The 26,138-nt window shown below is 41.1% G+C and overlaps 1 protein-coding gene across 1 annotated transcript in view; it reads left to right on the plus strand.

Annotated features, from left to right (window-relative positions):
* Positions 1–26,138, plus strand: part of UST (uronyl 2-sulfotransferase) — a 303,668-nt gene that overhangs the window by 6,479 nt on the left and 271,051 nt on the right. The window lies entirely within an intron of this gene.

The raw sequence follows: 26,138 nt of genomic DNA on the forward strand, positions 1-26,138 counted from the left end.
AGCAGAACAATGATACGTAATTGAAAAATGAGATTCTAAGTGCTTTTTTTTTTAAACAAAAAAAGATGAATGCATCAGTGAAAAGATCTTAGGTACAGATGAACTATGCTTTTGTGTAACTCACACTACTGACTGTGGATATAGGTTTGTGTGTGTGTGGTTTGTTTGTGTGTTTAATTGAACCAACTTTGTAGAAATGTTGATTTTAGTAAGTAGTTAACAAGACAATCTGAACAGATAGAAAAGAACACACAAAGTTTTAATTCAATTTCAAGAACTTTCTTCACTCTCATAATGGATGGTAATTCTTTTGTGGTTTTGAAATAATTTGATTTTTAAAATGATTTTAAGGATTTATTACAAAGATTACCATACATTCATTAATTCCTGTGTGTGTAGAATCTGAAAATCTAAGAACTTTAGCACAAAGTCTTGGGGAAAAAAAAAGATCCATAGTCAAAAATCTGTACCTGATATTTTTCTTAATTTACGTTCTGCTTCCTTGGGCATTGTTTTGTGCTGAGAACATGAAGGTATTTTGTTTAACTAGAATGCGTCTGAAATTTAATTCATTTTACCAACCTCTCAAAGTTAAGATGAGTTTTGAGGGGGAAAAAAACAGCTTCTTTTTTAACGCTGTGTAGGAATGTTGTTTTGCATACATTAATTACTTGCTCATTGTTCACAAATTCTCCACTTGTAGAAATAAAGCTTAAAATTATAATATGATACATTTACAACTTTACATTTGGCATTTGCAAACAGAAAATAGGAACAAGTAGAGTGTCTTTATTTGTTTCATGAGTGACTTCAATTTTTATGGAGAGTGCTCTCTTTTAGATACTAACTTAACTGTTACCTTGGCTGTACAATTCTAACAATAATTGGGGTCATGAGTGTATATTTTGATGGCATTCTAAAATAGCATTTTATGTTTGGAGTATTGAATGGTGTTTGTTTGGAGATATACTGGGAAAGCACTACCCACGAACAGGTATTGAGTATGTACGCAGCTGTGTATACTTCTCCACATTTCCTATCAATGACCTTTTAACTGTGATTTTGAAAGGATTTATTCTTCTCAAAGTGCAAATCAGTTTAACTTTCTTTCCAGAATTCTACTCAGTGAGACTTCTGTCATTAGTATCAGATTATATGATAGGAAAAGACTGATTGCCTAATGGTTAGGACACTAGCCTGGGACTTGGCAGATTTCCTGTTTGGCCACAGACTTCTTGTGTGACCTTGGGCAAGTTATTTGTTCTCTCTGTCTCAGTTCCCCATCCACAAAATGAACACAGAAGCACTTCGCTGCTTCGACGAAGTGTTTTGCAGATAAATGCATTAAAGATTGTGAGGTGCTCAAGTCTACAGCCCTGGGGTCCATATAAGTAAGATATGTAACCCTTTTGCCCCTCTGAGTTGGCAGCAACAAAGGTCGGGTTCAGTATCCAGGGGTTCCATTTCAATAACACAGTGCATAACCGGCTCGAGCCCCGACCCAGTGACCTGGGACAATTACATACCACCTGCCCTCCGGGCGCCTCTAGGAGGCAATACTTCCCCTCTTGCAAGCACAGAGTCTGAGTTTAGCAAAATCCTTTTAATAAAGAAGGGAAACAATGGGCGGTATATTGGGGAAACATCACTAACAGGATTCATAACATAAACCATGAGCAAGAGACCCACGAAGTAAGTTTTGGCAATGTCCTTTTCCCCTTAGGGTCTTAAGTCCAAACACCCCAAAGTCCAACAACCCAAAAGTCTCTTTCCCTGGTTAGTGCCACCCCAGAGTTCAAAAGTTTATCTGCAGAGTTTTACCCCTGCCCCCCAGCCTGGGTGGAAATAGGGCAGGGGGCACACAGGGTGTGAAGGGGAACCTTATGTAGGCTGGGGCGGACTGTCCTGCCTTTACCACGACTGGCTCCACTCCACCAGCTGTGTCACTCCTCCAGCCGACCCGTGAGCCACTCCAGCCTTCCCCGCAAACTGCTCCACTCCGCTCTGCTCGCGGTTCCATGGGCCGCTCCAATTGTCCCTGCAAACTGCTCAGTTTGGTTCGGTTTGGCTCCACTCACTGTTCCGTGGGCTGCTCCAACCGTGCTGCAAACTGCTCCGCTCTGCCAACTGCTTAGCGACAGATCTTCAGACTCCCCCACTAGTTAACACAGCACTCAGTGATCTCAGCTCAGTAAGTTTAGCTCTCTTAGTGATTTCAGCTTGTAGGCGGGTAGCCCCAGTGCTGGTGCACCATTGGCCCAAAGTGAGTTCAGCTCAGCAGCCTCTAGATGGACTCCTAATGGAATAAAAATTAGCTCTGCTCTTGAACAGTGGAGAGAGGAGGTAGTGCAATTGGTGTTCCAGGCCCCCCAAAGGGGCCCATGCCATCAGGTACCAGTACCTATACCCAACCTCTCTCAATTCACTGGGTTTTGGCACCCATGTCCCTTGTCTAGCGAGTGCTACTTAGTTGATGGTGAGACTCTCTGTCATAAAACCATTTCATAGTTCCTCATTTACATAATCAGGGTGACAACACTTTATTCCTCCTACCCCAATAACAAAGAAGTTGGGGATCCCACAGCTGTGAAAGTAACCATTTTAGGCTGCCATGGGCTGTGCTAGGCAGAGTGGGTGTGCCTATGCAAAAACAATCAGCTTCTGAAATTCTTTTCTACACTCGCCAGAATTCACCACCAGATGTCAGGGTAGAGCTCATCCTGACTCTGCTTACAGATACATAAATATTTGTAGTATGGATCACAGTCACCTCAGGATTCTGGTCCTACCCAAAGCAGATGGCAGTGGTCCTTCAGATAAGGCACAGGTTGTGTTTTAAGATGGGACTTGGAGTTAAATTAACACAAAAATCAGTGCTCTAAGTATTTACCCTTTTTAAAGCTGGCATAGTAAACTTTCAACATAATCACTTTTAGCAAGTTGACTGAATCAAGTGTTTGATATAAATAACCCCTGAAATCCAATCGTGGGGCTTGAATCTGTTCTCTGATATGGACCTATGCAAACCGAGTGGTATTTTGTGTATCTGAGGGCATAATGATGTCACCTAGCTTCTGTTCCTGTTGGTGCTTTTTAGACTTCCCTTACAAAACAAGTAATGCAATTAAAAAACCACCTCAGTTCATAGTGTTGCTCTGAGCCTCTCTTCCTCTATCAATAAGTGGCAGGCACTCTAACAGTAGCTGAAGAATATGCAAGCCAAAATGAAGCAAGAAAGTGTCAGGTGGAAAGTTCCCCTGGACTAACTTTCATATTCTCATCTGAATTTATGTTGGTTTGGGATTTTTTGCCTTTACTTATGGTGTCAGAAAGAATGATGTACATTTAAAACTGCCAGAGCGGGAAGCTGTTTAAGTACAAAGGCTTCAATACATGATGCTCTGTGGGGAAAACAAAGTCTGCTTGATATGCTGAATCATAGTATGTGATAAATGAGATCCCTTTTGGTTTTTCTACTGCACAGATTGGTCAAAGTCATAGTCGTAGTTTTAGTTTGACGTTTTTGAATGAAACTGGGCACTTAATTAATTTCAGAATTTGCATGTGAGCGTATGGTGGGAGAAGTCAGTGGTCATAATTTGTTGCATACAAAACTACACTTTTTTTTCCTTCTTTATCTATCTATCCATCCATCCACAGGGATGACTCATTCCAGGGGGATTCGGTGTTCGTGGAAATTTGAGGGATGTGTGAACTAGGTCAACAAAATAAGAGCTAATTTCAACTTTTGCAGAAAAACTTAAAGTACACCAAGACTGACATTTGAACCTCCCTCCCCAATATTAATTTTTCATACTCATTTGACATTTTTCTTCCTTGCGTATTTCTGTGTTTCCTGACTCCAGTTGGGATCAGAGGTTGAAATGCTTCAGCTGAGAGGATATTATAAAATAATAAATATTAATAAAAAAGAGACTGTCCTGACCAATGTTTCTAGTTTGACTAAGCACAGGAAGTACTGGAAATCATACGAGTGCTTGTTGCAGATCTTCACCTCCATTTTTCAGGCCCAACAGGTTTGATACCTTCTATAAAGTATCTAGAACAAGGATCAGCAGCCTTTCAGAAGTGGTGTGCCGAGTCTTCATTTATTCACTCTAATTTAAGGTTTTGGGTGTTAGTAATACATTTTAATGTCTATAAGTCTATAATATATAACTAAACTATTGTTGTATGTAAAGTAAATGAGGTTTTTAAAATGCTTAAGAAGCTTCATTTAAAATTAAATTAAAATGCAGAGCCCCCCAGACCGGTGGCCAGGATCTGGGCTGTGTGAGTGCCACTAAAAATTAGCTTGCGTACCACCTTTGGCATGTGTGCCATAGGTTACCTACCCCTGATCTAGACCATAGGCGCTGACTCCATGGGTGCTTCAGGGCTGGAAAAATAGTGAGCATCCCAGCTGTTTTTTTGGCTCTGGGAGGATGGAGAGCAGCAAGATGGCGGAGTAAGGGGGCAAAGTAGGAATGGGAAGAGGTCGAGCAAGACCTTGGAGTATGGGGGATAGAACGAGGCTGGGGTCTCAGGGGAGGAGGCAGAACAGGGAGGAATAGGCAGAGCCAGGGCAGGTCCTTGGGGGAAGGTGCAGGGTGGGGTTGGTGTCTTGGAGTGGAGTACCCCCGGGGAAAACTAAAAGTTGGTGCCTGTGATCTATAACCTCGGGTTTTTATCTAAACTTTCATCCACTGCTAGTGTTTATACACTGTTAACTGTGTTATTGTGACCCACTAGTGGCTGTTCTACAAACAAAGATAGGTCTACTACTGTTGACAGCTGGGGGAGATTACTCCTTTAGCTTAGGTGGAAGAGGCTTATGCTTTTAGTGACCAAAGTCCTAGGTTCAAATCTCTTGATAACTCACTGCCCATCCTTATTGCGCTGCCATTCCTTGCTGCGGGGGAAGAAAGCTCAGTTACACAAAGCCTCTAAGTAGAGCCAACAGAGTTAACAACTACACTACATACACATAAATTGGTGTATGCAGGCTTACATAAGAAAATGAACTATAAAACTTTTATTCTGGACTGAAATCATTTTAGATGTGTTTACAATCAGTGCCAGCCTGACTCCCATAGCTCAAGCATTATAAAGATATACTTATGAAGTGGGGGGAAAAATAGATATTGTTTCACTCTTTGAGAAGAGTAAAAGAAGGCAACAGCTCTTTTATTTTCTGCAACTGAACTCTTATTTTTGATCGCCATTCTGAAATTATTAAGTTATAACTGCTGTCTGATTTTTTTTTTTTTAAAGTTAGTTTTGTTGCTGGTGAAGTTTTGTAAGTGCAGTAATCTTCAGCAAGTGACGCTAAAGTGTATTTGGACTATATAATCAGAAGGCGTATTCCACTCTACTGTCTATTCCCTTGTGCCTCATGACCTGTGCAGCAGTGGTCCCAAGTTGAACTAGCCTTCCCCTCCTCCACCATGGGTTGAAGGTTGCATTGAAAATGTAGTAATGTGATTCTGAGACAGCATTGAGAACTGTTTGTGGGTTTGAAAGGAGATGAGACAGTGAATGGTGCATCCTCAAAACTCTGCCTATTATCCTTGCCTAGGTGTGTATGGAACATGCTGAGGCACAAAGAAAGGCTTCTGCAGAGTCAGGTGGGGGTGAAACTGTCTTGGCTCAACTTACATTCTTCCCTGCCCTCCTTCACCCCCCAAAAAAACCCCAAACAAACGGGGAGTGAAGAAGTGAGTTCTCTGTTCCATTTTTCTGTCTGTGGCCAAAAGTAATAGGATGATATGTTTTTGTTTTAGGCAGTTCTGTGGAACACTTTCCATAGCATCTGGGCACCTATGAAAAAATTGGCAGACACACACTAACTAGAGGCCTGGGCCTACCAATGAGAGGTCTATGCCAAAGATGGTGCAGGGAGGAGTGCCACCTGAGAGGTCCAAGTGCAACAACTGCAGTTCCTCAGCTGTTCCTCACAATTCTAGCTTTCCTAAGTAGCTGCAGTATGATACTGACATGACGTATGCCAATTTAATTGCTGCCTAGAATGGTTGTGTGTATCAAAGAGAAGAATGGTTAGTTTAATATTAGTTTCATTCCGTGGCTGTTTAGAATGTATTGACAGCTTTTCCAATCTTTCTTAGATCCTTCTATTGCTCCCATTACTGTAGTAGCAGACAGCCTCACAAACTTTCATGGGTTTATGCTAACAATACCCTGTGAGGTAAGGAAGTGTTGTTATTCCCATCTTACAGATGGGAAACTGAGGCACAGAGAGACTAACTAACTTGCTCAAAGTCATACAGGAAGTCTGTGGCAGGACAAGGAAATTGCATGTCTTAACCACAGCACCATTCTTCCTCTCCCAGGCACTGTGATTGTTTGTAGACCCAGTGTTGACTGACTTTTAGTAGGTTTTGTTCTCAACCATGAAGGATTTTTGTTTCTTTTAATGAAAGCTTACATTCTGTAGAAACTGATGAGATAGGATTCTTTAATCAGGAAATGTTTCCCCCTCATCAGTGTTGAGTAGGTGAGCGGATTTTCAAACCTTACTTATGTGTATATAGTGAGACCTTTTTTTTTTCTTTGTTTTAGAATCTGTCAGAGGATGTTTTGAAACTGAAGAGATGAGCAATTATTCTGCAGAATTTTTTCTGAGTGCCCTTTGAAACTGCGTTTGAGGGTGGGGGGAGCAAATACTTCTATGTAGAAAGAAGATGAAGTGCATGGATTTACACGTAAGAGCGTAGAAGCATGACAAGCCTGTTTACATTACTGCTTGTATTTCAGAAACAGGCATTCTGTTTATCAAAATGTCCAGATAATCATACATGTAGTAATTTGGCGAGGAAGTCATTATGAGAATATAGGTCAATAACAGATGATATTTCTAAAGAATTAGTGAAGTGCCTGAGTGTTTTATTTCACTGCCAAGTGGGTCAGCTGGTCAAGTGAAGAGTTCCTGTTTAGTGCACCCGCTCCAGAGGAAGGATGTTAACATAACCTCACACTTTTATGCCAGGTCTCCAAGTTGTTAAAAAATGTTGGTCATATTTTTCAGAATAATCTGTCTGCAATCTTCTGGACTGCACATACATATTTGATTACTATTACTGAAGAGATGTGTGGGATTAGATACAAATGAAAGAAGGCAGTGCTAAATCCTGAAAGGATGATTTTTAAAAAGAAAAAACTAAAGCCTACGCAGAGAGTAGAAATGTGGCCACAAATCTTTGTTTTCTTGTTGTTGTTGTTGTTGTTTTGTTGTTGTTTTTTCAGATGTGGAAGTTATCTGTCTTGTTTGCTAGTTGAACTGTGATTCAAGCCTTCAGGCTTCTGACATCTTTGTGGTTATGTTTTTGGTTATACTCTGCATTGAAGAGATTTCAGTGGCCAACGGGGGCTGCGGGAAGCGGTGCGAGCCACAGGGACATGCTGGCTGCCGCTTCCTGCAGATCCCATTGTCTGGGAATGGCAAACCACAGCCACTGGGAGCTGCTGGAAGCACCTGGGGATGGTCAGTGTAAACAAACTGTCTCGCGGTCCACCAGTGGAGTACCCTGACGGGCTGCGTGTGACCCATAGCCCACCACTGATTTAGATAAATGCTGGAAGTTTCTGTTATAACTGGAAGAAATGACGCGTCTGTTCTCATGTTCACTCTTTTCATATTGCATAAATGGTCCAAAGCTATGTAGTTTATATACTATACGTTTTTTTCAAGAGCTACATAAAGCTAAGAACCTAGTATTGGCTTTCTGAGTCCAGCATAAATGTAAATGAAGTGTGTTTACGTGAGTTGTTAGGTGTTCCCTATCCTGGCAGGAACCACTACATTGGCAGGAAATGTGTCTTGGAATACTGGTGTTGCCATCTTGATGTTCTGTTGAATTTGTATTACAGTAAAGTAACCTGTCTTGCCAAATTTATGGGTGGGTTTCTCTGCTATTGCTGGCCAAATGATCAGAATGATTGATTACTTTGGAATAAACTTTACTCTCTCTCTCTCTCTCTCTCTCTGGGTTTCTTATAAGAGTCTAATATATGGGTTGTTGCTTCAGTTCAAAATTTCAGTCTCAGGCTTAAAATCTATCTTGAACCTGCTTGCTTGTTTGCTTCCTTTAACATTCCCTAATGCTACCCTTGACTTTACATACAGAGTAGAACCAGCAGTGTATTCCAGTCTCCCTCTTTTTTTTTCTTTTTACTTCTTTTCCCCAAGCATTTAATATCTGCTTAAAACATTAAATATTCGGTTTACAAATAAAAAGTCAATGATCTTTTAATTGAGATGCTTATACCATAAGTACTGGTTTCTTGTCAGTTTCAGCACTTTTTTTCTAAAAGCTAAAGGACTTATGATATAGCCCTGAAATGAAGGTCCTTAAATATGGTAGAGAGATTCTCTCCTTTCATCTGAATAAAAACTATGACAATTACAGTTATTGCTTTGTATTATTATCTCTTTACGTAGTAGCAAGTAGCTGGGAAGATGCTCAGAACTTGTGTATATGAACATTTTTAAAAAAAATTATATATCAAAAGAAATAATTAAAAAAACCCTATGGTAATGCCTGAAAATCAACATTTAGGCAAATGTTAAATGTATATTTGTGTGGTTTTTTTTTTAATGCTGTAGGAGTTTTTATTCTTTTTAGAAGAAGGTATGCTGTCATTGTTTGCTCTTATTTCATTCTTCTTCTTCCATCTGTTCTCTCTCTGCTCCCCTGCATATGAGTCTCCCTCTGGGCACATGCTTCATTAATTTCCTGTTGCCCAGCCACCTTGTCCACCTGTCCACATATACCTGTTGATGTTACTCTACTGCTAATGTTACTTGCACTTCTGGAGGCTCCAGTTTCTAAGGGCATCTCCTATTTCCTCACTAGCTCTCCCTGTGTCTGAGTCTCTTACCCCACTGGTCTGAAATATCAGGAAAAATAACCTGAATCCCAGATATTTGATGAAAGGAAGAAACTTGGAAATCGTCGACTAAAACATGAGGAGAGAGTATGCAGCAAATTAGACATGTCTTGGAAATTTTGTATGGCAAGGAAAAAAAGTCCAGTATGATTTTTTTGAGCTGTATATACAGCATCCTATCACTGAGTAGGAAGGTGATGATTCTTGTCTGTATAATTTTTTTAATGAGATTACACATGGAATATCACATTCCGTTTTGGGCACTAATGTACTAGAAAGATGTGGAAAAATGAGATTGAGTTTAGTAATTTCAGAGTTAGACTACATATGGTTTGTTTACTAAACTGGAGATATAATAATCTTTATGTCCATAAAACTTTTGGAGTTGAAGGATGGTGTGATGGTATGAAAAGGTTATACAGTAAATAGAAGTAATGAGAATAAATAAAGACCCAAAATAGGCTGAGTAAAAACTAGATTTACTAGATTGTGGGACATAACCCCAGAGTAGTTGGCTGAAGCCACAATGCTTGAGTCACTTAAAACAGGACTGGACAAAGCAGTAGAAAAATATCCTGCAGAGAAAATCTTGTACTGCCTGAGGGATGGATTTGATGACCTAATATATCTCAAAGATCTATAAATATTAGCGATAGAAGAAACAGTCTTGGTGTAATCTAAAATGTATAAGGTAGATAATCTATGCTGTAGTTTCACTAACTTGTCCATTCACATTCTTTCATGCACTCAACTGATAGTTCGGCAAGAAAAGAATACCCCATGCAATACCGATTTCTATTGTCTTGTCTGGTGGTGGGTGTCGTAATGCCTGGGACAGTGTGTTGCCAATTGGCAGAGGCACAGGAGGGGAAGAGAGGTAGTGAGGAAGGAGATATTCACTGGCTGATGAAAATCAAGGGGAAGTTGGACTTTTATGCAAACTCTTTGATTTCAGAGTGGTCCTAATGCACCACTTTAACGGTGTGACAGAACCCAGGTATTTTCAGAGCCACTTTCTGGGCAAAGTGAGCTGATTGCAGTCTGTGGGAGGGAGATTATTTTGGGGCTGGGAGTGTTAGGAGGTCTGTTCTTTTCAGCCCCCAGCTGAAAAAATCAAAATAAATAATATGCACATTCACTGTGTCTTTTATCTAAAATTCTCAAAAGTACATTTGAAACGACTAAACCTCATAGCATTCTGTTAGACAAATAGGAATTACTATTCACATCTCACATATGAAGGCAAAGTTTTCAGTGAGACCGAGGTAGAGGTGGGAACAGAAGGTGTAGGTTGTGCCTCTATCCCTTTCTCCAAGCACTAGACTGCACACAGCATTGCTAATACTCATTATTTGATTTTCTTTACTGACTAAAACTAATAATTTGATATAAATCTTTCCAGAATGCTTGTCTGATGAGTCAGCCAGTTGACTCTAAACTTTCAGCTACTTTATCTTTGAGTGAAAAACTTGTTTTCTTAATTGTATGGAGTTTTCTCCTCTAATTTATTTAATCTGATATTTTTCTAAATAAGCAGTGAGTCAGACTTTGGCACAGTTCTAGGATTCTTTAAAGTAGGCATTCTCCTTTTTTCTAAAGTACATTGTGTGGAACCAACTGATAGTTTGTGTTTTTCCATAGATAGTTTCTAATAGTCACATACAAAAAAATATATGGGACTAGATGATGAATGATATGTGGTGTCTTTTACCTCCTGGCCACCAGTTCAAGTACAGCTGAAGTTGACAGAGACAAAGTTGTTACTGTCTCAAGGCTGTTCCGGGCTTCTGTGGAATAAGTTGGTCATTCAGGGTTCATGTCACAACTCCCACTATCACCACCACAAGTGCTAATCTTGTTGTTGGTCTCATTAACGGAGGCAGGGACATGGGGAACGAACTGTTTTTTTTTTTTTTCTCTAGATGTTCAGCTAGGTCAAGGTTGAGGCACAGCTGGGGAAGGGTGGCGGAAGCACATGTTGGATTTGTTTTGCTGTCCCTGCTCTGAATGTAGAGGATTTTGTTGTGGAGCTATCAATCCAGCACCTTTCATCAGGAACAAATCACTTAAAAATGGTGGCTGTGAACATCTTACTAAGTGTTGTAGAGGAGGTGCCGACTTTTAGCAGAGCAACTACTTTCGCAAATTAACTGCTGAGTGAGATGCCTGACAGACAGCCTAGCTTCTGCTCCTTCATCTCAATCATATTTAGTTCTCAAAGAGCATTGTTTTTCCAAAATTCTTTAAGTGCTTTACAAAGGAAGATTAATATTATCCCCCATTTATAGACAGGAAATGAGGCAATGTGACTTGCCATACAGCCAATCAAGGAAATCTGGGCAGGACCAAGAATAGCACCCAGGTTTGCTAAATCCAAGTTCATTGCCTTATTCACTGGACAATAGCGCTCCCATCATTATTGCTCAGGATAGCTATAAATAAATAATGACAGACTTTGTAGTGAATTTAGTGTTCATGAATGAGGGAACAAATGGCACTGTCTTGTACAGCAACTGCCTGCACTGCAGTGGGCACAAGTGTCCCAGCACAGCGCTAGCACTTTTGACCTTATTTGTCCCTATTATTCCTGTTCTGTAGCTTGAATGAACAGAAAGTGGTCACTTCTTGCCTCAAAATTTACAAGTATTTTTGTTTTTCTTAAATCTGGCATTACTGATACAACCTTGCCTCTTCTCACCTATCTTGAATGTCTTTATCTGATCATTCTACTCTGAAGATGTGTGGAGGGGGGCTTGACCAGAAAATGTATACAGCAGGGGTAGGCAACCTATGGCACCTGTGCCAAAGGTGGCACGCGAACTTATTTTCAGTGGTCGGGTCCTGGCCACTGGTCCGGGGGGCTCTGCATTTTAATTTAATTTTAAATGAAACTTCTTAAACTTTTTAAAACCCTTATTTACTTTACATACAACCATAATTTAGTTTATATAATATAGAAAGAGACCTTCTAAAAACACTAAAATATATTACTGGCACGCGAAATCTTAAATTAGAGTGAATAAATGAAGATTCGGCACAGCACTTCTGAAAGGTTGCTGACCCCGGTATACAGTATGCATGCTTGAACTCTGAGAATGAAAAGGTCTTGCTTATCCATGAATAGTAATCTCTAAGAATCTTCATCCAGGTTGCTCATATTGGCACAGCCAGCCTCCTCAATGCCATGCATCAGATTCAGGACAAGATACTGAACAGGAGGGGGAGACAGCCCAATAGTTTTTAATTTTGGGTTTGGCTACACTTGCAGGTGTGCAGCGCTGGGAGTTACAGCTGTCTTCGTACAGCTTTGTAGGGAAAGCGCTGCAGTGTGGCCACACTGACAGCTACCAGCGCTGTGTGGCCACATTTGCAGCGGTGTTGGGAGTGGTGCATTATGGGCAGCTATCCCACAGAGCACCTCATCCCATTTTGGCGCCATTTTGGTGCCATGGGTTGTGGGAAGGGGGCGGAGGGTGCGGGTCATTCTGCTTCCTGTCCCAACGCCCCGTGATGCATCGCTTCACATCCGAGCAATCCCTGTTTTCCGTCCACGTTTGATGCCATCTTGACTCTCTCAACGGTTTCTGTGCAGCACGATTTCTGTGGGAAATGGAGCCCGAACTGCTGAGGAATATGCTGATGAGTCTCGCCAGCACATCACGTCTGGCAGTAGAGCTATTCCTTAAGATACAAAGTGATGAGGAGTCTGACGATGGTAGCGAGTCGCCTGATGCGTTTGACACTAAATTGCTTCTGGCATTCACGGACATGCTCAGCACCGTGGAATGCTGCTTTTGGGCTTGGGAAACGAGCACTGAGTGGTGGGATCACATTGTCATGGAAATCTGGGATGATGAGCAGTGGCTGCAGAACTTTTGGATGAGAAAAGCCACTTTCATTGAACTGTATGCTGAGCTCGTCCCCGCCCTGTGGCGCAACGACACGAGATTGAGAGCCGCCCCGCCGGTGGAGAAGTGGGTGGCTATTGCAGTCTGGAAGCTGGCAACTCCAGACAGCTACGGATCGGTCGGGAACCAGTTTGGAGTGGGAAAGTCGACCGTTAGAATCGTGTTGATGCAAGTTTGCAGGGCCACTAATCACATCCTGCTTAAAGGAACCATGACTCTGGGGAACATACAGGACATTGTGGATGGCTTTGCACAAATGAGTGTCCCTAACTTTGGAGGAGCGATAGAAGGGATGCATGTTCCTATTCTGGCACCACCCCACCTAGAATCCGAGTACGTTAATCGGAAGGAGTATTTCTCTGTGGTTCTCCAGGAGCTTGTGGATCACCGTGGGCATTTCATTGACATTAACACAGGCTGGCCTGGAAAGGTGCATGATGGCCGCATTTTTGGAATACTGGCCTGTTCAGGAAGCTGCAGGCAGGGACTTTTTTCCCAGACCGGAAGATCACAGTAGGGGACGTTGAAATGCCAATTGTGATCCTTGGAAACCCCGCTTACCTGTTAATGCCTTGGCTTCATGAAGGGAAGCTTGACAGGAGCAAGGACCGGTTCAACTACCGGCTGAGCCGGTGCCGAATGACTGTGGAGTGTGCTTTTGGTCGTTTAAAAGAATGCTGGAGATCTCTGTATGGGAAGCTAGACTTGGGGGAAAGCAGCATCCCCGCGGTTATATTTGCGTGCTGCACCCTCCATAATATTTGTGAAGGGAAGGGTGAAAGATTCAGTCAGGCATGGACCTCTGAGGTTCAACGCCTGGAGGCTGAATTTGAACAGCCAGAGAGCAGGGCTACTAGAGAGGCCCAGCACAGGGCTTCAAGGATTAGGGATGCCTTGAGGGAGGAATTTAAGGCGGAAAACCAACAGTAATGTTTGGTGCCTTGCGTGAGAATGAAGTGCAGTGATTACAATGTTATTAGGAATCTTTTTTTCCTAAGCTGATTTGCAGTGCCTGTTTCTTTCCTGGGCTAGGGTGTCTTTGGCTTTCTGCAATAATAAAGACTGTTTTCAAAGCCATGAATTCATTTATTGTCAATAAAGTTCTTTTCTTTTCAGACACACAACATTTTGGGAACCTAAAAGGGCAGGGGTGTGGAGTGGGGAACTGTACAGTCACAGGTTTGAATATGTCCTGTCTGGAGTGCTGTGCAATGACTGCTGCACTTCAGGATGCCTGTACTGCATGGTGATGGGGCTTGAGTACAGAGAGTAAGGGTCTTAGTTCTCAGGGCTGGTTGGTGAATGTACAGGTGTTGGAGGCAGCTGGTGGTGGTAAGAACCTGGATGCTGGGGAAGGGGGTTTTGAGCTGACATTGGGGCACAAGGGAAAGAGCTTTGGGATGGGGGGGGCTGATAATGAGCTGTTAGTACTAAAAACTAAATACCTCTTTTTATTCATATTTCAGTAAAAGAGTGGAGGTACCTACCTTAGAATTGAGGAATTCTCTCCAGATATAAAGAGCCAGCTGGCCCAAGAAAGGGGCAAAATTTACATGAAAAATCTCTGTAGTGCTTGTTGCCATTAAGAATGGTCTTATGCTCTGCAAAGATATTTTTTTAATGTAAATTTTGCCCCTTTTTTGGGCCAGCTGGCTCTTCATATCTGGAGAGGATTCCTCTATTCTAAGGTAGGTACCTGCACTCTTTTACTGAAGCATGAATAAAAAGAGGTATTTAGTTTCTAGTACTAACAGCTCATTATCAGGTCACAAGCAAAAATAAACTGTAAAACTTTAAAGGGATTTGATATTATGGCTAATGCTTTTTTTTGTTAAGTATGTTTGTGTTTTTGGCATAGCTGGATGTATGAAGTTTTCTGTTTTCATATTAAGTTATTTTGGATCCTAATTCAAGCCTGAAGTTTTCTTCCTGTAAGAAGGAAATGTGGTAGTCTCAGACCATTCCTCTGTAGATGATGGTTTACATCGCACACAAAACAAAGCATGGTTCAGGTTTGCTAATTAAATTCCAATTTAAAACTGGCAAGTTTAGCAGTTCAGCTGAAATTGGGCTCTGGCTCAACAGTATTTCCTCACTAGTATACTGTAAATACATAAAAAGCAGTATTTCTGTTCTCCTCATTGTCCTCGCCACTACACTTCAATTGATACTGCATATACTCGTTCATTAGCCCGTTTCGTTTATAAGCCGATCCCACAAGATGTTTAGGTAAAAATAGCAAAAACTGTATGACCCTTTTATAAGCTGACCCTATGTTTCAGGGGTTGGCAAACTTTGTCTCCTGGCCCATTAGAGTAAGCTGCTAGCGGGCCTGGACATTTTGTTTGCACGAAGGCCCTGAGCTCCGAGTGTCCACGGTTTGCCATTCCCAGCCAATGGGACCCGAGGGGCTCTATGACTGCAGACGCTCCAGGTAAACAAAACGACAATGTATTAAATATTCATTGATTCTGTAGAGTTTTAAATCATTTGGTGTAGATCTGTTTATAAGCTGGTTCCCGCTCTTTGATGCATCACTTTTTTACCAAAAATATTTGGCTTATGAATGAGTATATACGGTACTTATTTTAAAAACAATGTTAAACTCTTATTCTGGTACCTTCCCTTTTGCCAAGTTCCTAGTTATCTGTGTCTGTGGGGGCAGGGAAGGATTATTATACTCCAAAACCATGGACATTTTCCCCCCATTTGAAACTTCCCCTTCTGTGATATCTCACACCCAGTTAGAAACTTTAGTGTATGGGTTTGTGTACTGTTTTTATCATATTCCATCTAAGTTTCTTAACATTTTGTGAAGTTCACAACTACAGTTTGGAACCTGCTTCATTGGAATATGTTCCTGCTTTAATTTAGAGCGCTGGAGCGGGGATGCCCAAACATTCTTTCTCTCTTCCTACCTTTGTTGCATCACTCGTAAACCATTAATGAGGTGAGGTAAGCTCTAATGTAGGATTGCAATGTGTTCTGACTCCTGAAAGGCTGTACTTGTTCGTGAACGAAACACAAAAACCAGTTTATGACAATGAATAGACCCATAAAATGTCCTTATGTAAGCTCCTGACTGTGTTCCGGTTCCTTCTGAAAAGGGAAATATACTCTTCCCAATTCTAATCCTACTTGAGTTCCAAGAATTTAATCTTGGCAAAGGGCATAAGGCAACCGCCTTAACTTTTCTTACTAGGCACTATGCATTTTTCTTGATGGCTTTTTTTTTGTTTGTTTTTTGTTTTTGTTCCTAAAAGGTTGTTTTTCTGCTGAGATGGCAGTTAGGTAGAGACTAGTTTATTTTCTTTAATTTCTTTCACTAGAAATAACGTGAAACATGCTGCTTAAGTGGCTTTATTCTACTGTAGTATATTAAAGTGTCTTTGAATTTACATTTCTTCATTTATTTATTTATGCAACTCTATCTCTGGTTTATTTTATCTGGAACTCGGCGATAGTGTCACATTCTCCTTGTTACTTTTGTTTAGGAGGAAAGTCTGCTGGATTTGTTTCTTCTGTAGCTAAGGTCCCCCCTCTTTTTTTTTTAATTTAACTACAGAAGAATATGAAGAGTATAAAGCTTGCTTCACTGTGTGCTCTGCATTCAGCATAGGTCCCTTTGCTCTTCTTTTCTGCTGTGTGAGGTCCTCTGGTTGTTGAAATTACGATTGTGCCAGGTTAGCACCACAGGGACAGAGAAGCATCATAGCTCCTTGTAACTTGGTTTCCCTAAGATTTAATGTACAAGTTATCCAAGGTGGTGAAGGCATGTGATGGTCACTCATGCATCTTGTAAACAGAAATGTATCCAATATCTTACTGTTTAAACACTATTTTCCTTGCCTTGCTACTTGGAGGGCAATGTACCAGTCACATTGCTCCTAATTTTAAAAAATGCAGTGAGGAAAGGCATGAGTGATAGAATGAAAGTAACTTGCTATTAGACCTCTTTGACTGCCAAGGTCGTACGAGATATGGCTGATTTCCTTTTACTTGTTGCGGGCTAGTACTAAGCAGAGAAGTAGATAGACTGTTCCGCACTTAGGAAGGATTTTACTGACATGATTGTTAGGTAAATAAGGGATCATATAATAACTGCATCCTAGAAATTCTCTTTCTAAGAATGGAAATAGGCTTGTTTTGAAGCAGATGTGCTTGATATCCAGGGAGGAATTAGTTAGCTCTCATTGGCACATCTGACACTGAGCAATCTGTGAAAATGGCATTAGCAGTAACTGTGGCTTTAGTGGGGGTACTTGTCCTAAAGTTTGAAATATACTCCTTTTTTTCACAGCTGTCCTATACTACAATTTAAAGGGCTTCAAGTTCTCTTCTCCCCCCCACCCCCCCGCTGTATTTTTGCATCTTCCTGTTGTGACAGACCCAGACCAGTGGGGTACAGGAGTCTGGGAGAGGGCAAATATACTGGTCACTGGCTGAGTAGTTTTCTGTTCCCTGAGTGACCAGAGCAGGGGCTGCACTAGAGTAATCAGGAACCTGCTAGAAACAATTAAGGCAGACAGGCTGATTAGAACACCTGCAGCCAATCAAGGCAAGCTAATCAGGGCACCTGGGTTTAAAAAGGAGCTCACTCCAGTCAGGCAAGGAGGAGCCAGAGGAGAGGAAGTGCGTGTGAGGAGCTGGGAGCAAGAGGTGTGAGTAGCTGGGAGCAAGAGGTGCAAGGAGCTGAGAGTGAGAGGGTGTGCTGCTGGAGGACTAAGGAGTACAAGCGTTATCAGACACCAGGAGGAAGGTCCTGTGGTGAGGATAAAGAAGGTGTTTGGAGGAGGCTGTGGGGAAGTAGCCCAGGGAGTTGTAGCTGTCATGCAGCTGTTACAGGAGGCACTATAGACAGCTGCAATCCACAGAGCCCTGGGCTGGAACCCAGAGTAGAGGGCGGGCCTGGGTTCCCCCCAAACCTTCCAACTGCTGATCAGACACAGGAGAAGTTGACCCAAACTGTGGAGAAGATCACTGAGGTGAGCAAATCCGCCAATAAGCGCAGGACCCACCAGGGTAGAGAAGGCACTTTGTCACACTGTGTATCATCGCTCATTGGCTTAGTGTCACAAAGTGACTCCCTTAAGACCAATATATAATAGTGACATCCCTTTTTGGAGTTGACTGCATGTTTTGCTCTTCCAGAAAGTCAGCTAAGTCCAGAAAAGCTGTCCGCATCAGTGGAGGAGCAGAGGTGAAATGTCAGCCTCAGGATGAAGTAGAAAGGAAATGCATCCTGTCAGACACTGGGAAACAAAAAGATGCAAAAAGGGAGAAGAACAGTTATCATACTACTTGTTTACTTTGCGCTAGATCAAATCACCTTCCTAACAGTCCCAGATTGCCTTATTTTAATATGTGAGGACGTGGAATGTGGGGACGTGACGATACATTTCCCAGTTTATGGCTGCTAAAGAACCAGGCCTCAAACTGTCACAGTAAGAGAAGGCCACTACACAGACAGTGATTTTTAATTCTTTCTTTTATACCTTTATAACTAACTAAGTAATAAGAATACACCTAAAGTCTTAAAGTATAGGCCTTTGCAGACAGGCCCGAATATCTATATCCTAACATACATGCCCTGATCTCAATTCCATTAAAGTCAAAACTTAACTTGTCTTAAGTGGGAACAGGTTCAGATCCAAGTAGCACATTTTTCATTGTATATCTCATTGCATTTTACAAACTAGAGAGTGCATTATTAACCTCATATGTAGAGGGATGAAATGTGGCATAGAGAGCTTAGTACTTCTTGAAAGGTCCACGGAATATGTCAATGGTAGAGCTGGAAAGAGAATCGGGGTTTTGTGACTCCCACTCATCTACTCCAGGCCTTAGACTACAACTGACCCTGTGTGAAAATTTCATTTACTACATTCATTTATCACTATGATGACTTCAGTTTGTTTTCAGAACTTGTTTTAATAATGTTTTTGTAATCTGATTTATCCACTGCGCTTAATGGCAGGCATGCAGCCTGACTTCATTCTCATGTTGCTAAAGGGGAAGTACTAACCATGACCCAGGATCATTTACCTTTGAACAGTGTACGTCTCTATTAACTATTGTATTCTTCAATGTAGATGGAGGCTACTCTGCTGCAGAGTGTTTTCTTGTTCTTTGCATGGAGTCATGTTGTATTAATTTAGAAAGAGTAAATGGGCCAAAGATATTAACATACCCCAGTCACTGTCCAACATTAAACAGTGTTAAGCAAGGGTCAGGGTTTGGTATGCAGAGACTTCAGCTTGCCTAGTACCATGGCAAATACACTATTACAAATTCTTTTAACCTTTTATTAAAGAAAGATACAGGAAAGGAGGAAAAACAGTTAAAGCATTGGAAATGTCAAGTATTAAATAAGATTTTCATTTTAACAAGATTTTTTGTTCCCTTTTCCTTTAGCTGGACAAAGTTTTAAAAGGAAGAAAAAAAACATTTTTCAGTCTCTTACATGGTATTAAGGACAGTTATTACCATCTTTTTGCATAAAAGAGAAGTTAGTTGAGATGAGCTGGAGCTATTGTTGCTGCTGTTTTTGTTAAAGTCCAATCTCATTTCATCTGAGGTGGTGTTTGGGATGCTGCAGGTATGGGGTGGCAGCATCATCTGGATTCTGGCCTGGTTTGGTCAGGATATTTCTTATGCTCAGGAGGATGAAAGCCTGGGGTCCCAGGAAATGATTTAGTTGGAATCCATGATGGTGAAGCACGCTCCAGTTACTTCCATCTGTTCTTCCATCTTTTCCCCGTAAAGCCTTTCCTTAAGGATTCAAAAAGGGAGTGATGGATAAAATGAGGGGCCATCCCCTCATTATTTTGTCCACCAGTTAGGCCTAATATTCATCACACCAATTTTCCGGTTCTACATCATCTGTTTCTACCAAGCACGATTTAAACATAGTCCTTGGATTATATTAACATCTTTTTTTGTTTTTTTTTCATTTATGTTTTTCAGGTCTGTTTATTAACATTGATTATTGAAAGCAACTTAACCTATATTCTATTACCATTTGTTGTTATAGATTATTATAACACATCTTATGAACTTTCATATACTTTTTATAATTAAGTTAAAATTAAGGTAAATTCGTAGCCCCGGTTATTACAAGAGTTATTTTAGTAGGCTTGTGCAATTCATTATCCTCCTCGCACCATGTTTAAAGTCTTGGTTACATGATACAGATATATCACTGTTCTGTGACTAGGGTGACCAGACTGTACTGATATTTAGTTATTTGTCCCGATATTTTGCACTGCGGCTCTCCCCCCGGCCCCAGTGTGCCCCAATATTTTGTTCCTGTCATCTGCTCACCCTATCTGTGACTCAGAAACCAAACTGATTGGTGAATATAGTAATAAACTTGCCTTCTGCTTCCAAGCATGGTCTAATTTATTTCACTGAAACATTGAAATTAATCTGTTTTAATATGAAACAGATACTTCTGGCAAGTTGGATGTAATTCAGGTGACTGTCTGCCAAGAACAGGAAGTCTGAAGGCTTTGGATTAAAGCTACAGGAGGCAGGAAAAAATAAAGATCTCTTTATCGATTAACTTAATAAAATGATAATGAGATTAACTGCGAGTTGGATGTGAGTTTCATAGAGGGATTATTACTCTGTTTATTTAATTAATGAGATGCGAGACAATGAATCAAGCATTTTACATCAGCATGCCCATGACATTCACGTTTGGGTCTGCAAAGCTCCACCATTCGAAGGATTTTTGGAAGTGGTTTCAGGTTTGTTGGAGGTGGGGAGGATTGACATGAACATTTGGTGCATCTCTCCTTGTACAGCTTCCTCATAATTTATTCATTTTCCTATGTGCTAACTGTTTAGGTCTTAAAAGCTGATCTTGTTAAGGTCAGAAAAACTTTTTAAAATGTCAAAATAAGGCCACGCAATTTGATCCATGTTAATTGACCTCTGCACCCATGTGGATCCTCATTGACTTCAGTGGGACTGTGCATGGATACCAGAGCCTGCCTGCATGGCTCAGATTATAGGATTGGAGGTCTAGGTTTCCACTTCATTAATTTTTTTCCCTGGAAAGTCTGTAGTCTGATGGATAAAATATCTCTTAAGTCTACAGAAATATCACCAATGATGGGGGTTCTCAAACTGGGGAATATTGCATGCAGGGTCATGAACCGTCCGCCTCCATCCCAAATCCCGCTTTGCCTCCGGTTTTTATAATGGTGTTAATATATTAAGTGTTTTTTTGATGTATAAGGGAGTGGGGTCACTCTCAGAGGCTTGCACTCTGAAAGGGGTTACCAGTACAAAAGTTTGAGAACCACTGGATGATGGCCTTGGCTTTAAAAAGCCACCAAATAGTTCTCTTTTCAAGTACAGTAACTCTCCATTTAACGTCCTCTCGCTTAATGTTGTTTCGATCTTTTGTCCCTGCTCAATTACAGAACATGCTCCATTTAAAGTTGTGCAATGCTTTGCTATAACGTCGTTGGGCTGTCTGGTTTTTCCACAGCTGGCAGCCCCCTATCAGCTCCCACACACCCCACCCACAGTGCCTCCCATCCGCCGGCAGAACCCGTGGATCAGCGCCTTCCCCTGCCTCCTCCACCTCCTGTCTTCAGCAATCAGCTGGTTTGTGGCGTTCAGGATGGAGAGGGGGAGGAGTGAGGATTTGGCATGCAGGCTTCCCCCTCCCTTACCTGCCTCCCGAATGCCACAAACCAGCTGATTGCCATGAGCAGGAGGCTGGGGAGAGAGGAGGTAGGAATGAGAAGGCGGCGTGCGGAGTAAAGGGGCAGGAGGGAGAGGGAAGAAGAGGCGGGTTAAGGGTGGGGGCTTGGGGGAAGGAGTGGTGTCGGCGGGCGGAGGGTTGAGGCCCACTCCCCCGGTGCTTGCAGAGTAGGGGAAGCTGCCGCTGCTGCTGCACAACATATTTCTCCTAGTCTACAGCACCTTCAGCCTCCTTGCCTCCCTCATTGTCTCCAGTGCCAATGGGCTGTGCCTGTGTGGGGTAAGGCGGGGGCACCTCCCAACTATAGTACTGTACAGTATGACAAAAAAAAAATTCCCTGGAACCTAACCCTCCTATTTACATTCATTCTTATGGGGAAATTGGATTCACTTAACATCGTTTCACTTAAAGTTGCATTTTTCGGGAAAATACCTACAATGTTAAGTGAGAAGTTACTGTATTTGTTTGAGTAGCAGCCATGTTAGTCTGTATCCGCAAAAAGAACAGGAGTGCTTGTGGCACCTTAGAGACTTTTGTTAGTCTCTAAGGTGCCACAAGTACTCCTGTTCTTTTTTTGTATTTATTTAAACTCTCCACTGTCTTGTGGTAGCTTCCAATGAAATGTCTCACTGATTACTTCATTTTTTTTTCAAAATAGAGTAGTGGATAAAGGAGAATCAGTTGACATTATTTAGACTTCCAAGTTTTTGATCAGGTACAATACAAGAGTCTGCTAAAGAAGCTAGGTCAACCTGGGATGAGAGGCAAAGTATTTTCATGGATCAAAAACTTGCTAGGGGAGACATTGTTTAAATAGCCATTTTTCTTTATGGCAAAAAGTTAAAAGTAGGGTGTCTCAAGGGTCCATACTAAGTCCCATGTTCTTTTATGTATTCATTAATGGTCTGGAAGAAAGGATGAGTAGTGAGGTAGCAAAATTTGCAGATTTTACAGAATTGTTAGTCCAGACCAGAGAGAACTGTGAGGAACTTTAGAGAGATCTAAATAAGTTAAGTATATGATCAGCAAGATGGCATATATAATGAACATAAGAACGTCCATACTGGGTCAGACCAAGGGTCCATCTAGCCCAATATCCTGTCTTCTGGCAGTGGCCAATGCCAGGTGCCCCAAAGGGAATGAACAGAAGAGGTAATCATCAAGTGATCCATTCCCTGTTGCTCATTCTCAGCTTCTGGCGGAGGCTAGGGGCACCATCCCTGCCTATCCTGGCTAATAACCATTGATGGACCTATTCTCCATGAACTTATCTAGTTCTTTTTTGAACCCCGTTATAGTCTTGGCCTTCACAACATCCTCTGGCAAAGAGTTCCACAGACTGCCTGTGCATTGTGTGAAGAAATACTTCCTTTTGTTTATTTTAAACCTGCTACCTATTAATTTCATTTGGTGACCCCTAGTTCTTGTGTTATGAGAAGGAGTAAGTAGCACTTTCTTCCTTACTTTTTCCACACCAGTCATGATTTTATTTAATAATGCACATTAGTTTACATTTTCCCCTCCAATCATACACCTTACAAGGTTTTAAATTAAATGTACAGAATCAACTCAAGAAGGAGACATTGGTGTATTATACACAACTCGGTGAACATCTCTGCTGAATGTGCACCTTCTTCAACAAGCTAGGACAATGATGGGATGGAGAATAAAATGGGAAACATTATAATGCCTCTTATATAAATGCAGCCTCTTTTGGGGTACTGTATGCAGTAGCGCTCACCACATCTCAAAAACAAAAAGGCAAAATCAAAGGGAGCTCTGTGAAGAGCAACAAGATTGATTGAGGGCCTGGAAAAAATTTCATATGAAGAAATATTGACAATATTGGGATTGTTTACCTTAAAAAGGAGATGAATAAGAGAGGATATGATAGAAGCATGTAAAACAATGAATTGCGTAGAGAAAGGTAGAGCAGGAGCTCCTCAAAAAACAAGAACTTGTTTAAGACCAAAGGGAATTCAATGAAACTAAAAGATAGGAAATTCAAAACCAACAAAAGGAAAAACTATGAAAAAGTGTTTAATTAGACTGTCTAACTTGTTTCCATAGGAAGTTGCTGAGGCCAAGAATTTAACAAGATTCAGAAAGGGATTGGAATATATGTCATGTGGGCGGGGGGGGAGAGAGAGAGAGAGAACTCTTTTTTTGGAAAGAATATATAACTTTGTGGAGAGTGGATTATCCCATATCTCCCTAGTGGTCGGGTTCTTGCATCTTCTTCTGAAGCATCTGGTTCTGGACACTATCAGAGACATGATACGGAAATAAATGAACCAAAGGTCTGATCCACTATTGCAATTTCTTTGCTTCTATAACCTCTTAAAAGATGAAAAATAGTATTCTTATAAATACCAGTGTTGATCTCTTTTTTTGTTTTGGAAAACATTGATTCTTCCCCCACCAACCCTTGTACCTATCAAACTTTCTAAATTTACAGTTATATTTAAATTTAAGCAACTGATGTCCATACATCTTGGGCCACGTCTACACTACAGCATAAAATCGAAATTATTAAAACTGGTTTTATAAAATCTATTTTACGCGTCCACACAAGGGCACATTAATTCGGTGGTGTGCGTCCATGGTCCTAGGCTACCATCGATTTCCAGAGCGGTGCACTCTGGGTAGATCAGTAAAAGAATGAAACCAATAACTTCGATTTCTGTCCACACTAACCCTAAATCGTTATAGTAATATCGATTTTAGGGTTACTCCTCTCGTTGGGGAGGAGTACAGAAATCGATTTTAAGAGCCCTTAAAATCGATTTAAAGTGCCTTGTAGTGTGGACGGGTACAGCGTTAAATTGATTTAACGCTGTTTAAATCGATTTAACGCTGTAGTGTGGACCAGGCCTTGGAGTGGAGTAGAAGAGCCTAACTCCTCCCTGCTTTCTCACCTTCCAAAATATTTTCTGTTCTACACAAACTTCTCTGCCACCACTTTATTTCCATTTACAAGATACTCTTGTCAAATTCACAGTCTGTGCTTTTCAGTGTATACCATGTATGATCATTGTTTTCAATGGACCCTTGTCTGTAGTGACAGCACAAAAGGATATATGCATGTCCAGCAGCAGAGAAGGTGATTTTTCAGTGCGAGCAGAGCCAACACAGCTATGGGAGGATTTGTTGAAGTCTGTTCCTGGTTACCAAGAGAATTATTAAGTTCCAGCTGCCTGGCCAAATCATACCTTTGCCTTCACTGTGGTTGCACAGCTGTAAGTAATGTGCTTGTGCAGGTATAGCCCAGGACAGAATTTGATGGTATTTGATTTGTCCAGGAATAATGAAAAACAAACTCTGCTGAGTTTTCCTATGTGGCAATACACAAAACCACAGCTCTGTCATTCTTCAGATAGTGGCACATCCTGCAAATTGTAGGTTAGTGCAGAAGTGTCTTTGCTTTCCAGCATTGTAGTGGGGCTTTTTGTTTACCAGTGAAACTAAAAAGTTCCTGCACTTTGATTGCTATATTGATGCTTTGGATGTTTCTTTAATGTAAATTGAGCTGTGAACAAAACAATATGTGATCCCAAAATTAGTGTGTGTGTGGGGTGGGAATAAAAAACTAGTTGGAAAGAAGCTATAAAGTTACCTGGAGAGATTAGGACAATGTGGGCTGTAGTCAGTGGTGGGAGATTCAGTACTGTCAAAACAACATCCTATATCCAGAGAAAGGAAATAAATAGCAGAAGTACAAAATGTGAGAACCGAACCAAATAGCCACACAAATTCTTAAAGCAAGTATTTCATCTTGTCTAATTAATGATAGACCATTTTCATGGAGCCATGCCCTATGGTTGCTATATAGAAGGTGTGGAATTGTGATTTGAGAGGGGAGGTAATTCACAAGAGAAACTCTATATTAAGAATGGCTCCACAATATGAAATAGTTTTAGCAGTCTCCATAAGATGTCAATTTTGCGGTAGTCCAGCAATGAATGTGCGTGCCTTGTCGTCTTATAGTGACTCATATGAGAAGAGCCTTCTCAGTTCTCCCTCTTGAACAGGTAGCAGTGTAGAAAATGATATACAAAGAATACTTGTGCAAAATCTGCTGCCATTTTGTCTTCAAACTATGAATTGTGCACAACTGGATCCTTTGGGGGTAACATATTGTGAGCATGAATAGAAGCCTGACCAAGGAGAGCATGAACATCAATATAAAATACCTTGGATTGTCTGTAACTATCTGAGCAATGCCTGTTTTGTGTCTTGTGGTAAGTCCATTGTATAGGATTTGCACAAAAGCTTTTGTCAAGGTTCCTCAAGTAACTTCCTAGCCGAAAATAAGGAAATGACCAGTTAAAGTAAAATTAATGTCCAGCCCAGTATCACTTAATGCCCAAATGTGGGAGGCTCCTGGAATAACGCTGCAAAGGACCTAATTGATTGATTCATGCAGTTTAGGGGCTGAACTTCAGATCCATAGAGTTACAAGGCAAGTCCTGCTTTAGTGTGCACTGTCATCAATTCCATTCCTATTGGAGTCAATCACAGAGAATCTTGTGCAATTTCCTTTAATTCGCTTTAAATAGAGTGAGTGTATATGAACATATAAAAATCAACTTCCTCTTACAGGA

This window comes from Gopherus evgoodei, chromosome 3 (assembly GCF_007399415.2).
Source record: "Gopherus evgoodei ecotype Sinaloan lineage chromosome 3, rGopEvg1_v1.p, whole genome shotgun sequence".
Lineage (NCBI taxonomy): Eukaryota > Metazoa > Chordata > Testudines > Testudinidae > Gopherus > Gopherus evgoodei.